This window comes from Canis lupus, chromosome 31 (genome assembly GCF_011100685.1).
Source record: "Canis lupus familiaris isolate Mischka breed German Shepherd chromosome 31, alternate assembly UU_Cfam_GSD_1.0, whole genome shotgun sequence".
In the NCBI taxonomy this organism is placed as follows: Eukaryota; Metazoa; Chordata; class Mammalia; order Carnivora; family Canidae; genus Canis; species Canis lupus.
In genome coordinates, this window is record NC_049252.1 from 678914 (window position 1) to 693222 (window position 14309).

Here is a 14309-nt window from a genome sequence, read left to right on the forward strand (position 1 = left end):
GTTATATCCCTGTCCTATGGGGAATCATTTTTGTTAACATTTCTGATTCAATTATTCCTTGAGAAAGAAATTGGGGAAACCATAAAATTCATTTTACTTGAGGTCTGGAAAGAGGTGGAAATTTGGAAGTATAATAGGAAGGAAGGAAGTTTGCTTATTTATCTCCCCTTTTCCTTATCCTTACCTTAGATAAAGACTGCTACATTTTGGTTGGTTTATATTTCTAGGTAAGGCTGTTAAACACTTGAGCCCACTCTCCATAAGCAATACAGTATAGTGGCAGCTGGGAGCTTGAACTTTAGAGTCAGACATAGAATGATGCTCTGCTCATACTAGGTAGAGCTTTGGACAGGTTAAATTCTCTAAACCTTAGGTTCCTTATTGGTAAAATGAGAATAATAATAGTGTCTTCCTCATGTTTGTTGTCAGAATGATAAGACATAAGGCAATCATGCATTTATGGTGACTGGCACATTGCAATAACTTAATATTGTTTTATATTATTAATTTATAATAATTTTATATCAATATTTTACATTAAAATTAACATTCTTTTTTTTAAAGATTTTATTTATTCATGAGAGACACACAGAGACACACAGAGAGAGGCAGAGACAAAGGCAGAGGGAGAAGCAAGCTCCATGCAGGGAGCCCAGTGTGGGACTGGATCCTGGGTCTCCAGGATCACACCCTGCACTGAAGGCTGTGCTAAACCGCTGAGCCACCAGGGCTGCCCAAAATTAATACTTTCTTAAATAATTTGCCACATAATTTAAAAATCTTTTATCTATCTTTTTGGAATGGTTTTCTAGTGCCATGCATCAGTGGACACCCAATAAATATTTAGTGAATTGGAAAGAAAAGGGAAGGAGTGAGAAAATTCATTATCTACTCTGGACAGGCACTAGGCTAAATAAGTCAGGCACATTAGCTCATTCAGTCCTTATAATATACTATGTAGTCACATTATCCTATTTACTTTTATTACAAAGAAGAAAAACATGTTGCAGAGAGAATATAGTTTGGCTAATGTCTTAGAATTTGTAAAGGGCAAAACTATGGTTACTTTCCAGAGATTTTAATTCATTGCAGATGTTTTATTCTTTCTACTTTATCAGTTTTTCTATTTCAACTGAAATCAATGGACTGACCCCCCCCAAAAAATGATGTTTTCTCATTTACTTTTTAGACATTATATTTAATATTCCTAGGCCTAAAATTACTTTTTGAAAGTTTGATTTTTTTTATTATGATAAAAAACATAAAATTTTTCTCCTTAACCATTTTAACTGCGCTCCGCAGTAGTGTTAACTATATGTGTATTGTTTTGCAACAGATCTCTAGAACTTTTTCACCTTGCAAAACGGAAAGTCTATAGCCATTGAACAACAACTCTACTTTCCTCCTAACCTCAGCTTCTGGCAACCATCATTCTACTTCATGTTTCTGAGTCTTACTAATTCAAGATACATCATGTAATTGGAATCACACAGTGGTTTTTTTTGTGATTATCTTATTTCACTTAGTATACTGTCCTTATCATTCATACATGTTGTAGCTATGACAGGATTTCCTTTTTTTAAAAGGTTGAATAATATTCCATATATATTATATTATATAATATATAATATATATAATATTATATATATAATATATATTATAATATATAATATTATATAATATATAATATATATAATATAATATATATATATCACATTTTCTTTATCCATCAATCCACCCATGACATGTATGTAGATTGTTTCCAGCTCTTGGCTATTATAAATAATGCTGCAATGAACATGGAAATGCAAATATCTCAAGATCCTGTTTTAAAATTTTTTGAATGAATACTGAGAAGTGAGATTGTGGGATCATATGGCAGTTCTATTTATAATTTTCAGAGGAATCTTCATACCTCTTTCCATAGCAGCTACACCATTCACATTCCCATCATCAGTATACAAGAGTTCCATTATCTCCGCATCTTCATCAATATGATATTTATTTTTTATTTCATAAAATACCTAATGATTAGTGATATTGGGCATCTTTCCACATACTTATTGGCCATGTGTATAAGTTCTTTAAGAAAATGTCTATTTAAGGGGTGTCTGGGTGGCTCAGTCAGTCCAGCACCCATCTCTTGATCTCAGGGTCTCAAGTTTAAGCCCCACAATGGTGTGAGTTTACTTAAAAAAAAAGAAAAGAAAATGCCTATTTAAATCCTTTACTCATTTTTATATCAAGTTTTTTTCTTTTTTCTTTTAAAGATTTTATTTATTTATTCATGAGACACACACACACACAGAGGGGAGAGAGAGAGAGAGAGAGAGAGAGAGGGAGAGAAAGAGGGAAAAGCAGGCTCCATGCAGGGAGCCTGATGCGGGACTTGATCCCTGGTCTCCAGGATCACACCCTGGGCCAAAGGCAAGCACTAAACCACTGAATAACCCAGGGATCCCCTCAAGTTTTTTTTCTTTGTTTTATTTTGTTGTTGCTGTTGAGTTGTAGGAATTCCTTATATGTGTTGACTATCAACCCCCTGTCAAATATATAGTTTGCAAAATATTTTTTTCCATTCCATAGATTGCCTTTTCAATTGTTGAAAAGAGGTGTTGATTGCTTCTTTTGCTTGTAATAGAACTTTTAAAGTTTTACATCGTCCCATTTGCTTAGTCTTTTGTTTTTACTACTTGTGCCATTGTCACATCCAAGAAATCATGGTCAAATCCAACATCATGAAGTTTTCATCTATATCATCTCCTAATAAATAGAGTTTAGGTCTTATAGGTAGGTCTTTAATTCATTTTAATTTTTGTATAGGGTGTAAAGTCTAACTTTACTTTTTTCCACATTTGGAATATCCAGTTTTCCCAATGCATCTGTTGAAGTGATTATCCCTTCCCCATTATGCAGTCTTGCACTCTAGTGAAAGGTCATTTGTCCATGTAGGTGAAGGTTTACTTTTGAGCTCTCTATTCTGTTCCATTGGTCTCTATGTCTGTCTTTATGCCAGTATCATATTGTTTTGATTACTGTACTTTGTAAAACTTTTTTAAATCAGGAAGTGTGAGAACTCCAGCTTTGTTTTTCTTTCTCAAGATTGTTTTGGCTGGCAGTGGCTGGGTGGTTCCATCAGTTAAGTCTCTGCCTTCAGCTCAGATCATAATCCCAAGGTCCTGGGATCAAACCCTGCATCAGTCTCCCTGCTTAGTGAGGAGTCTGATTCTCCTCCCTCTGACCCTCCCCTCAACTCATGTGCTTGATCTTTCTCTCTCTCTCTCTCTCTCTCTCGTTCCCTCTCTCAGGTAAATAAATAAAAAAAAATTTAAAGATTGTTTTGGCTGTTCAAGGCTCTTAAAATTCTACATAAATTTTAAGATTGTTCTATTTATGAAAGAAATTGCCACTGGGATTTTGATAAGAATTGCACCAAATCTTTGCTTTGGGTAGTATGGACATTTTAACAATGTTAAGTCTTCCAATCCATGCATGAACATGGATATTTTTACATTTATTGTGTCTTCCATTTCTTTCAACATTTGGTAATTTTCAGTGTTCAAGTCTTTAATTTCCTAAGGTAAGTTTATTCCTAAATATTTTATTCTTTTTAATGCTACTGGAAATTACATTGTTTTCTTAATTTTCAGACTATTGATTATTAGTATATAGAAAGCCAATTGTGTGTGTGTGTGTATGTTGACTGTGTCCTGGAACTTTTTGGAATTTGCTTAGTTTTTGGTGGAATCTTTTTCCACAAAGGGTTTTCCACAAAAGGATTATGTCATCTGCGAACAAAGATAATTTTACTTTTTTCTGATTTGGATGTCTTTTATTTCTTTTTCTTACCTAATTCCTCAGGCTACATTTTCTCATACTATATGAAATAGAGTGGCAGAGTGGACATCTTTGCCTTGTTTCTGATCTTAAAGGAAAACCTTTCAGATTTTCACTGTTGAGTGTGATATCTATGGGCTTTTCATATGTGGCCTCTATTATACTGAGGTAATTTCCTTCATTTCCTAGTTTGTTGCCTGTTTTTATTATTGCAATGAAAGAGTGTTGAATTAGTAAAATATTTTTTCTGCATTAGTTCAGATGATCATGTGGTTTCATCATTCTGTTAATCTGGTGTATTATACTGATTGATTTTCATATTTTGAAACATCCTTGCATTCCAAAAATAAATTCTACTTGGTTATGGTGTTTTAATCCTTTTAATGTGATGTTGAATTCAATTTGATTTTTTTGACAACTTTTACACCAATATTCACCAGTAATATTGGTCTGTAGTTTTTTAATATTATCTTTGGTTTTCTTTTTTGTTTTTTCTTAGTTTGCTTAGGTAAGGGTCTATAAATTTTGCTAATCTTTTCAGGAAATCAGGTTTGAGTTTGTTGACTTTTTTCTATTCTTTTCTATTCTTTAGTTCATTTATTTCTGCTTGAATATTATTTCCTCCCTTATGCTAACTTGGGCTTAGTTTGTTTTTCTTTTTTTAATTCCTGGAAATATAAAATTGGGTTCTTAGTTTGGGATCTTTCTCCTTTTCTAGTTACATGTTTATCACTACTAACTTGCCTATTAGTACCACGTTTGCAACAACCTATGTTTTAGTATATTGGGTTTTTAATTTTGTTTCAATATGTTTTAAAATTTTCCTATGGTTTCTTCTTTGATCCATTAGTTGTTCAAGAGTGTGTTCTTTAATTTCCACTTTGTGAATTTTGCTTTTTCCTTCTGCTGTTGATTTCTAGTTTCATTCCATTGTGGTTGGAAAAGATACTTGATTTAATCTTAATATTAAATTCTTTAAGATTTGTTTTGTGGCCTAACATATGATCTATCCTGGAGAATGTTCCATGTATGCTTGAAACTAATCTGTACTCTGCAACTATGGATGGAATGGTCTGTATACGTCTGTTAGGTCCATTTGGTCTATAGTGTTGTTCAAGTTCTCTGTGTTCTTATTGCTTTTATCTGGATGATCCATCCATTATTGAAAATGGGGTTTTGAAGTCTTCTGCTATTAATGTATTGCTTTCTATTTCTTCTCTCAATTCTGTCAATGTTTGTTTCATACATTTGAATGCTCTAGTGTTAGGTGAAAACTCTACTCTTTTGCATCCTCCCTATAATATGTCATTAATGTCACAAATTAGATATTTTTACATTTTGTATCCATTAATCTAATAATATAGCTGCAATTATTTTAATGCTTTTATCTTTTCAATTCTATGCTACAATTAAGGTGAATTATGGTTTACTATTACAATGTTATAGGATTCGGTTTTTGTCTATATATATTTACCTTTGCCAGAGAGCCTTGTATTTTTACATGCTTTCATGTTGCTGCCTAGCATCTTTTCTTTTTAAGAGTTTATTTATTTATTCATGACACACACACACACACACAGGGAGGCAGAGACAGGCCGACAGAGAAGCAGGCTTCATGTAGGGAGCCTGATGTGGGGACTCGATCCCGGGTCTCCAGAATCAGGCCCCGACTGAAGGTGGCGCTAAACCGCTGAGCCCGCGGGGCTGCTTTGTCTAGCATCCTTTCATTTGAATTCAATCATTCCTTTTAACATTTCTTGTAAGACAAGTGTAATAATGAACTCAGCCTTTGTTTATCTGTAAAAGTCTTTATTTCTCCCTCATTTTGGACAATAGTTTGCTGGATATACCTGTATGAATTATTTATCCTGATTTTGTAATAGTTTAAAAAGGCAAGACATACGTATAGGGTTCAGATGATGGATTAGAATGTTTGTTGCAAGTAAATGTACACTGATATTTAATGCAACAATGCTAATTCCATAGAGAATGCTAGATCTTTAAATGCACTTAATTGAAGTCTGTACTCTATAGAGTAGAAAGTACTACTAATAAATAAAATCTTTGTATTTTTAGACAAAGGTTTAAAACCAGATGGACGTTTTTCTATAATTCTCTGATAAGGCAATCTATTTTGGAGTTCAATTTTATCTACTCCTTATATAAATTATTTTCCCTGATGCTTTGAGATACGTTAACCGCTTTATAACAAGACAGGTAAGAAAACAAAATATAATCATAAGCATCAAAATCAGTAAAAGAAAAAAAAATATTTTAAGAAAGCCTGCTACCAACATTTGTGTTGCACTGACTCTTATCGAAATATATCTTCATGAGCCATCTGTTTCTTTTCCCTTTTCTAAGCAGATCTTTTCACAAGTGTTACTTATCCACCACAGTAAAAGAAAATCACATACTAACCTAAATCTCAACAAGAAAAGAAAGACTATAGAATTAACTTAATTAGTTCTTCATAATTGTTTATAAATTTATTAAATGTTAATCTGAGCAAAACTCATTTACTTTATTACAAAAAAAGAAAAAGAGCTAGAAGAAACAATGAGATCCAACAAATGCGAGAAACCTCCAAGCTAAAAACCACTGTGCAACAAAATCATCTTCTAAAGTGTCAGAAATTGTACACATCTTATTTGATGAAATGATGTGGCCAGTTAACCCTGTAAGATGAGAGGAGAGCAAACTGTAGCAGTGCTATATGGAACACCAGAGAGGAAAATACTAAAAGGAAACATAACTAATGAAAGTTTAAAAAAGAAACCAAATCATAAACCATAGCAAAACATCTATATTTACTTTGACTTGTCATTTATCTTGTTAGTCTGACAGAGACAATATTTAGATGTAAGTCTTTAAATAATGATTTATTTATTTATTTTAAAAAGATTTTATTTATTCATTCACAGGAGACACAGAGAGAGTGGTAGACACAGGCAGCGGGAGAAGCAGGCTCTCCGCAGGCAGCCTGATTTGGGACTTTATCCCAGGACCCCAGGATCACAACCCGAGCCAAAGGCACGCTCAACCACTGAGTCATCCAGGCACCCGTAATTGAGGCTATGAAGTCAAATCCAGATGTGGAAAAGTTTTCTAATGAAATTATATTGCAAAGTCCTTATTATTTGGATAAAGAGGTACCATTTTAAATTTCAACCAGACTGCATTTTCTCTAGTGAGTAAAATGAGAACAGCTATGGTAATGTGAATGAAATGGAATTTGATATTTTTTAAGCAAAGAAACTCCAAGTTGTATTAAAGGAATTAACAGATTTTTCACTGCATCATACATGTTCAACTCTTATAATGAGAAATGCATAGTCCATGGAACATAAGTAAATTGGTTTGTTGGAGGTGACTCAAAGATATAGGATATAACTCATCTTTCTGGAAAATCTATTTTACTTAGAGACTGAATAAAAGTTAAAAAAATTTCCCCTTAAAGATTTTATTCAATGTTAGAGCAAATAAAATATGTGTTTCATTTTCCCCTCCCATTTTAACTGTTGTGAAGATTTCTGTGTGGGTGTATGAAAAAACAGAGAACATGAGGGAAAGAAGGAGGAAGATAGAAAGTTTTAATGTGCAGTGAGAGATTTAAAAATTTGATACCTCTCTCTGTTTCCTAAGAACTTGCTGTTTTACTACCACATTCTCATCAGAGGGGAAAATGATAAAGTATTTTAAGCCAGCATCACTGGCCCACAGAAAAAGTGCTGCCACAGGTTGAAATGAGCTCAAACAAAGATATTTCCTTTTGTGGTATGAAAGATTCCATGGCCTAGTGTTTAGAAAAATATTTTTTGACATATTACAAGCTAGTACTGAGTTGTTTTTGTTGTATTCTATATCAAAACACTTCTTATAAAGTAGTTAATTTCTTCCAACAATCATATTGTATCAACATTTTGTCTTTATACATGCATGCCCCTGAAATAATCCCAACCCAAACAATTTCCCTTTCTTGTGGAAATCACTGGCCTAAGAAATTCTGGTGAATAACTGTAAGGAATCAAATCCCCGTATTTTAGGAAATAACATTAGAAGCTTTTTTTTGTTTTTGTTTCTTTTTATAAGTAGAAAAAAATCTTATGTACAAGAAACAAAATAGTAGAAAGCTTAGTGAAACCAACAAATATCCTGTTTTTTTGAGGTGTCCCTTTAGGTCAATTTCTAAATTCCCTTATAATGTGAAGGTTATAGCATAGGCTAAAATCTGGTGGTGCCCTGTAGTATAGATGAGGCCGTGTTTTAATATGTTCAAAGGACATTCTGAAGCAACTGGCTGTTTTTTATTCGAAGTATTTATGATTTTGCTTATGGGTGCATTATAAACAAAATTAATTGCCATCACTAGTCTCTTTCCAGCAAGACTCTGAATCTAAAGTCATGTTCTGACTACCAGCTTTAAATCTCTATCCAACTACATACATATTCAGATACTACCTCAGATTGAACATATATTGATAACACCTCAGTACACAATATTTGCTTTTGCATTTGAGGCTCTTATTTTGAATATTCTAGGTAGAAGCAGTGGACAGTCAATTGAAGTTCTTTTAGAACACTGGAGTATTGACTTATTGAAGTTATTTTTATAAATTGTTTAGTCCTCATTTTATTGAGAAATTGCCTGGTCATTAGCAGTTTAAAAAATGAATATCAAAGCTTCTGGTATGGTAGAAGCTAACTTTCATACCAGCCTTTACACAGATAATAACTATATTTTATGTCTGAAGCAAAAAGAAATCCTACCTGAAGGTACTATATGGCACCTCAAAGTAGGCAGACACTGGGGAGAAATCAACACTTGGTAGAGTGGAGTTACATAGAGTGGGCTTCCCATGTATATGACTTTTCAACTGCAAGCACAGGTCTTCATCATGTAGGGTAGTTAAAACTTCAATACAAAATCCACAATCTTATTGGCTTGAAGAACCTGAGGACAGAATTTGGGTCAACCATAATCACTGAGTTATGTAGGTGAGATTCCCAAAATGAGAGAACGTAAGAGGAGGAGCCCTGAATTTCATGTATCAACTCTAACCAGTTCTTCAGCTGCTCTGAATGACATATATATGTGGGATAGACTCGCACAGCTAAGGCTACGAAAATGAACTGACATTTGGATTGCTGCCATTGCAAGAAAGATAGTTTCAGGTATAAGCTGGCTATATATGGCAGGCCAAAAATAGCCTCCCAAAGATGTTCATGTCCTAATCCTTGGTCAATATGTTAAATTACGTATTAGTCAATATGCTAAATTATATGCCAAAGGAAATTAAGGTAGATGAGTAACACTGCTAGTCATTTTATGACCAACTGCTCCACCTAGATGCCCCAAACAAATTTTATTTCTTGGAAGATTTCCCAAGAACTTCTGCTCATGCCTCATTCCTGGTCACTTCCCCACCCCCTTCTAAAGTTAGATGTTGATTAGATTGAGAAAGAATTTCTCTATTCCCATTCAGATTACTTGGATACTCCCTCTTCTTGAAAATAAGGAACTTTGAATATTAACTATTCAAAACCCCAAAACAAAACAATGTATTGTAACTCAGTACATTGCAATGAGTTATGAAAGATCTTAGATTTTAAAAGATTTTTTTCCTAAGAATAAATTTCCAGAAGTGGAATTCTTCCATACAAGCTCTAGATACGTGATACTTACTGTCAAATAGAAGTACGGTAAATCTGTGCCAATTAACTCTCCTGTCAAAAGTATATGATGAAAGTGCCTCTTTCCAATCACCATTATTACTATTTACAAGTATCTGTTAATTTAAAAGCTTAAACCCCCCAAAAGTATTTCATTAATCTTTTAATTTATATTTCTTTTCAGTTTTTCCCTCCATTTTGGATTTAGATGTTTGTGTGTGTGTGTGTGTGTACTACATACTTTAAAAAGGAATTATATACTTGGGGCACCTGGGTGGTTCATTTGGTTAAGTATCCAACTCTTGATTTTGGCTCAGGTCATGATCTCAGGGTCGTGATCTCATTTTCCTGAGATAGAGCAATGCATCAGGCTCTGTGCTCAGCGGTGAGTCTGCTTGAGATTTTCTCTCTCCATCCCCCTTTGCCCCTCCCCCTTGTGTTCTCTCTCAAATAAATAAATTAATTTTCTCACTTACTGAGAAAAATGGACATTTCTGTATACAATTACCATGTGCTTATTTTACTTTTAATTGAGGCAAATTAACAGGGTAATTAGCCACAAAATAACATTTAACTGTTCACTAGAAAATTCCTGTAAGACTCCTATAAAATTGAACCCTAGTGTGAAAAACTTGGAATTTCTATCTCAAAAGTTAATATTCTCTTATGCAGTTAAATTATAATTACATTCTTATCCATGAAGAATTTGTATTTAACCGGGAAGATTTTCATTCAAACTTCATGCTCAACAGGAGCCTCCCACTCAAATGTAGAAAGACAGCATTCAGTGATGATAATAAAGTTGGAATAGTAATTAAAAAAAAGGGGGATCCTGACTATGTTACTATGTAGCTGATTGGTTTGGAAAAGTCATTTGACCTTTTATGAGCCTATTTTTCCCATTTATTAGATTATAAATTATAAAGTTGTCATTCTCTCTCACTTCTCCTGCTTTGTCTTTATTTCACCTTTATATAATTCACTGTGTGTTTATTTGATCATATTTACTGTCTATCTTTGCACCCCCCCCCCCACCCGCCCGGAATATCAAACCCCACAAGAGTGAGGTCTTTGAGTTACTGCCTATTCCTAGCACCTACAAGAGTGCAGACACACAGTGAGTGCTCCAATAAAAAATGTCAAAAGAACTGGCTGCCTGTTGTGTGCTAAATGCTAGGGATTTGATGATGACTAAAACCCATGCTTAGAATTTATAATCCAGTGGATGAATTTCTGAGTGAAAATGCCAAAATAATCTTTTCAGAGAAAAGAACATATTCTATCTCTAAAAAAGAAATTAGAACTTAAAAATGGGAAATATAATATGTAAAAAGTCCAAATTATCTGACAAGTATATTCACTTAAATCAGATAATAAGAACATGAGGAATGCATGGAAATAGATTTCCTTTTTCCTTTTCTTTTGTAAGTAGAACTTATGCCAGGCCTTGCCTTTGTTTGAGAAAGAAAGTCAGATAGTGAAGGGTTAGCAATAAGCTTATGTGATATCGATAAATGTATTGTGTTTGGTCACAGGATATGGTGTCAACATCAAACAGAACTATAAAGTACACTCAGGAGGAGCACTGTTCACATTTAATATTTTAGGATGAAAAATATAAAATATTCAAGAAATAACTTCATAAACATAATCCTGCTAAACATATCAATGAGTTGCATATGCAGGCTACCTCAAGAAGTTAAAATAATTTTGGCTTGTATTATTGATACCACTAACATAAACAGAAAGGTTTTACAAGTTATCTTCACTTTTGCTTTTATTAATGTTTTTATTTCTGAGGTTGTTCTTGAATGAATATAAATTATCACTACTTGCAGGAAACTTCTGGCATCATTCCAAGTACACAGGTGGAAATAACCACCTCAGGGGCTTCAATTATACAGGTCCACCTGAATAATGGAGTCTGCCAGCCATGCTTCAGAGTTAAAGGGTCATGAAAACTTGCCTGAACTTGGAAACCTTGATCATGACACTTAGGTTTACAAAGACCCAACTATAGCATCTATCCAGCATGTCCTTTCAATCCTGTAGTTGAATGTGTGCCTGTTGTGTGGTTCTTAGAGGAATATATCCCCTTTTAAAAATTACTTGACTATGGTCCCTGGTGGAGGGAAATATATTTCTTCCTTAGGCAGACATATCCTGATACACCACAGACTAAGTGCCACAAGTTTGTTTTATAAGGACTGAGAATTACAAAGTTTTTTGATTTGTAATCTGTAGAGATTCTAGCTTCTTGTTCTTCCAGAAAGAATTTGGGTACTGTTGGGTACAAAAATTTTAGAGCCATCGCATATGCAGTGATATTTCATTACAATTTCTCTGAGTTTAATAACATAGAAATTGCCATTATTTTAGAGCTTGTTTTCCAGGAAACTATTTTACTGATACAAAATCCTAAATATTTGAAATTTTGCTATAGCTCAAATGATGTTTTATAACCCATTTCAATGTATTGGGTCTCTTTATGAAAGCTATTGTTTTTTTGGATTATTGAATTGTTAATATTAAAATATTCTTTGACTTTCCAAAAGTGAGTATACAATGTAATCTTAGTGGTAATGAAGAGAATTTTTCATAATCTAATCAACTTTTAATTTTTAAAAGGAGAAAAATAAATGATTAGGAGTGAGGTATGAGCAGAAATTCTCGGGAAATCTTCAAAACATGAAATTTATTTCATTTTAGTTTTTTAGGTTATTGAGTTTCATAGAAGTCTAGAATTCCAAATAATATAGAAAAAAATGGATTTTCTTTAAACTAGTAGTTCCACTGAGTTCTTAACTCCACCTGTATTCTCATATATTTTCTATAACAATTAATGGGATAATGAATTAATATTTTAGTTCATCTCTGCCCTTTGAAAAAATGCAATTATAAGTGAAGAAGAGTTTTCATTGCCTATATTCAAAAGGATTCATTAGTAATAGGGATTTCAGAGACTAAGGCAAACATAGAGGAGTTTTTTTTTCTTTTTTTAGGAAGAAAGCTTCCAGACCCACTCAGATTATACATTGCAGCAGGTCACCCACTCTACTTAAGGCACGGTTTAGGTCCTTTCTAGAATTTCCTACTGAAGAGACCCTTGGGTTTTAAGTAGGTGGAGTCATCCTAATTTTGTTTCCTTTCCTTATATATTATTTCCATAATATGTGTGCATAGTTCAATTTTTTTTCATTTCAGTGCATCGAGTGCATCAATTTAAAATGCTTCAACTACAAAGTATGAAGGGTGTTCACAGGAATAAAAGGGAATAACCCAACTGACATACAGTAATTTGAATGGATCGCAAGACATTATGTTGAGTGAATAAAGCCAATCTTAAAATTTTACATACTACATGAGTCCATTTATATAAACTTTCAAAATGACAAAATTATAGAGATGGAAAACATACTCGTGGTGATCAGGAGCTAGGAGTTGTGGGAGAGTTGGGAGTAGCATGAGAGAAACTCCATGGTGTTGGAACAGTTCTGTATCCTGTTTGTGGTGGTAGTTACACAAATATACACATTCGATAAAATGGCAAAGAAATATGTAAGCGAATTTTATCAAAACTAGTTTCCTGATTTTGATAATGTATTTCAGTTTTGTAAAATATAACTACCAAGTTGACAGGGTACCTGGGACCCCTTTGTTCTATTTGGCAACTTCTTGTGACTCTATTAATTAAATAAAATTAATAAAAATTAATAAATATTTTATTTAAAAATAAAAATTTAAAGGCCATGGTTATTAGCAAATAATTAAGGTCTTTTTTTTTTTTTTAGATTTAAAGATTTTCATTTATGTATTCATGAGAGACACACACACACACAGAGGCAGAGGGAGAAGCAGGCTCCATGTAGGGAACCTGATGTGGGACTCTATCCCAGGTCTCCAGGATCACGCCCTGGGCTGAAGGTGGCGCTAAACTGCTGAACCACCCGGGCTGCCCTAATTAAGGTCTTTTCATCACTTGAAACTTTTACCTATGAGTTTCATTTTTAAGATAGGTTTATAATACCCTATCAAATATTAGAGATATCAAATAAACCCAAATTTGAAGTCTTTTATAAAATAGTCTTTTGCATTCAATTACCTCCCCTGCATATTATATTTTAGTAACAAATTAAAAATTTCAAAATGTAAAAGCAAGAATTAGAACTCAATAAAATTGATTTTAATAAATGTGCCAGCCAAAATCATGTAGGAAGTCTCAGAGTAAGAAGGGAGAAAGGATTACAGTAGTTTTATTGATTTTTACTGGGTTTATATGCATCGACTTCTAAAAATTGCCTTTGTATCAATAAAAAGGGCTACAGTAATTTATAGTCTATATTAAATTCCCTATATAGATTGAGAATTTAAAATGATGAATGTGACATTACATTTTTTACAGAGTCATATAACAGAAACAGCATGGGTTTGGGACCAGGGAAACTGTGTTCAATTTCTAGCTGTATGATTTGCTAGCATGGTGATTTCATTGGTTACAATAAAAAAGAGATAGGGAAAAAGTCACTTCAAAGTGGATTGAGTGGTAAATGGAGAAAAAAAGGGAATGGAATCAGAGGGATAGTTAAATTCTGTGTGTGTGCAGGGAGCGGGGGGTGGAGAGGTGAAAAGGATTCAAGAATAAGTGAGTAGTCAATCTAACAAGCCAGCATCTGATGAGTTCAAACAGTGTGAAGATCACAGCAGCTGATGCTCTGAGGCAGATGCCTGGCCATGGCAATTGTGATAAAAGCAGTTTGAGTTTAATGGTAGTAATAGATGAGGAATAAATAAAAGATGAA

The 14309-nt window shown here is 33.5% G+C and overlaps 1 protein-coding gene across 9 annotated transcripts in view; it reads right to left on the minus strand.

The window, feature by feature from the left end:
* Positions 1–14309, minus strand: part of HTR1F (5-hydroxytryptamine receptor 1F) — a 156096-nt gene that overhangs the window by 91564 nt on the left and 50223 nt on the right. For 5 of the 9 annotated variants that reach the window (XM_038581177.1, XM_038581173.1, XM_038581175.1 and 2 more), the window contains one exon: positions 8608–8791. The exons of the other annotated variants lie outside the window; for them this stretch is intronic. The gene's annotated coding sequence lies outside the window, so the exon portion shown is untranslated. The remainder of the gene's footprint in view (positions 1–8607; positions 8792–14309) is intronic. 9 annotated transcript variants of the gene reach the window in all.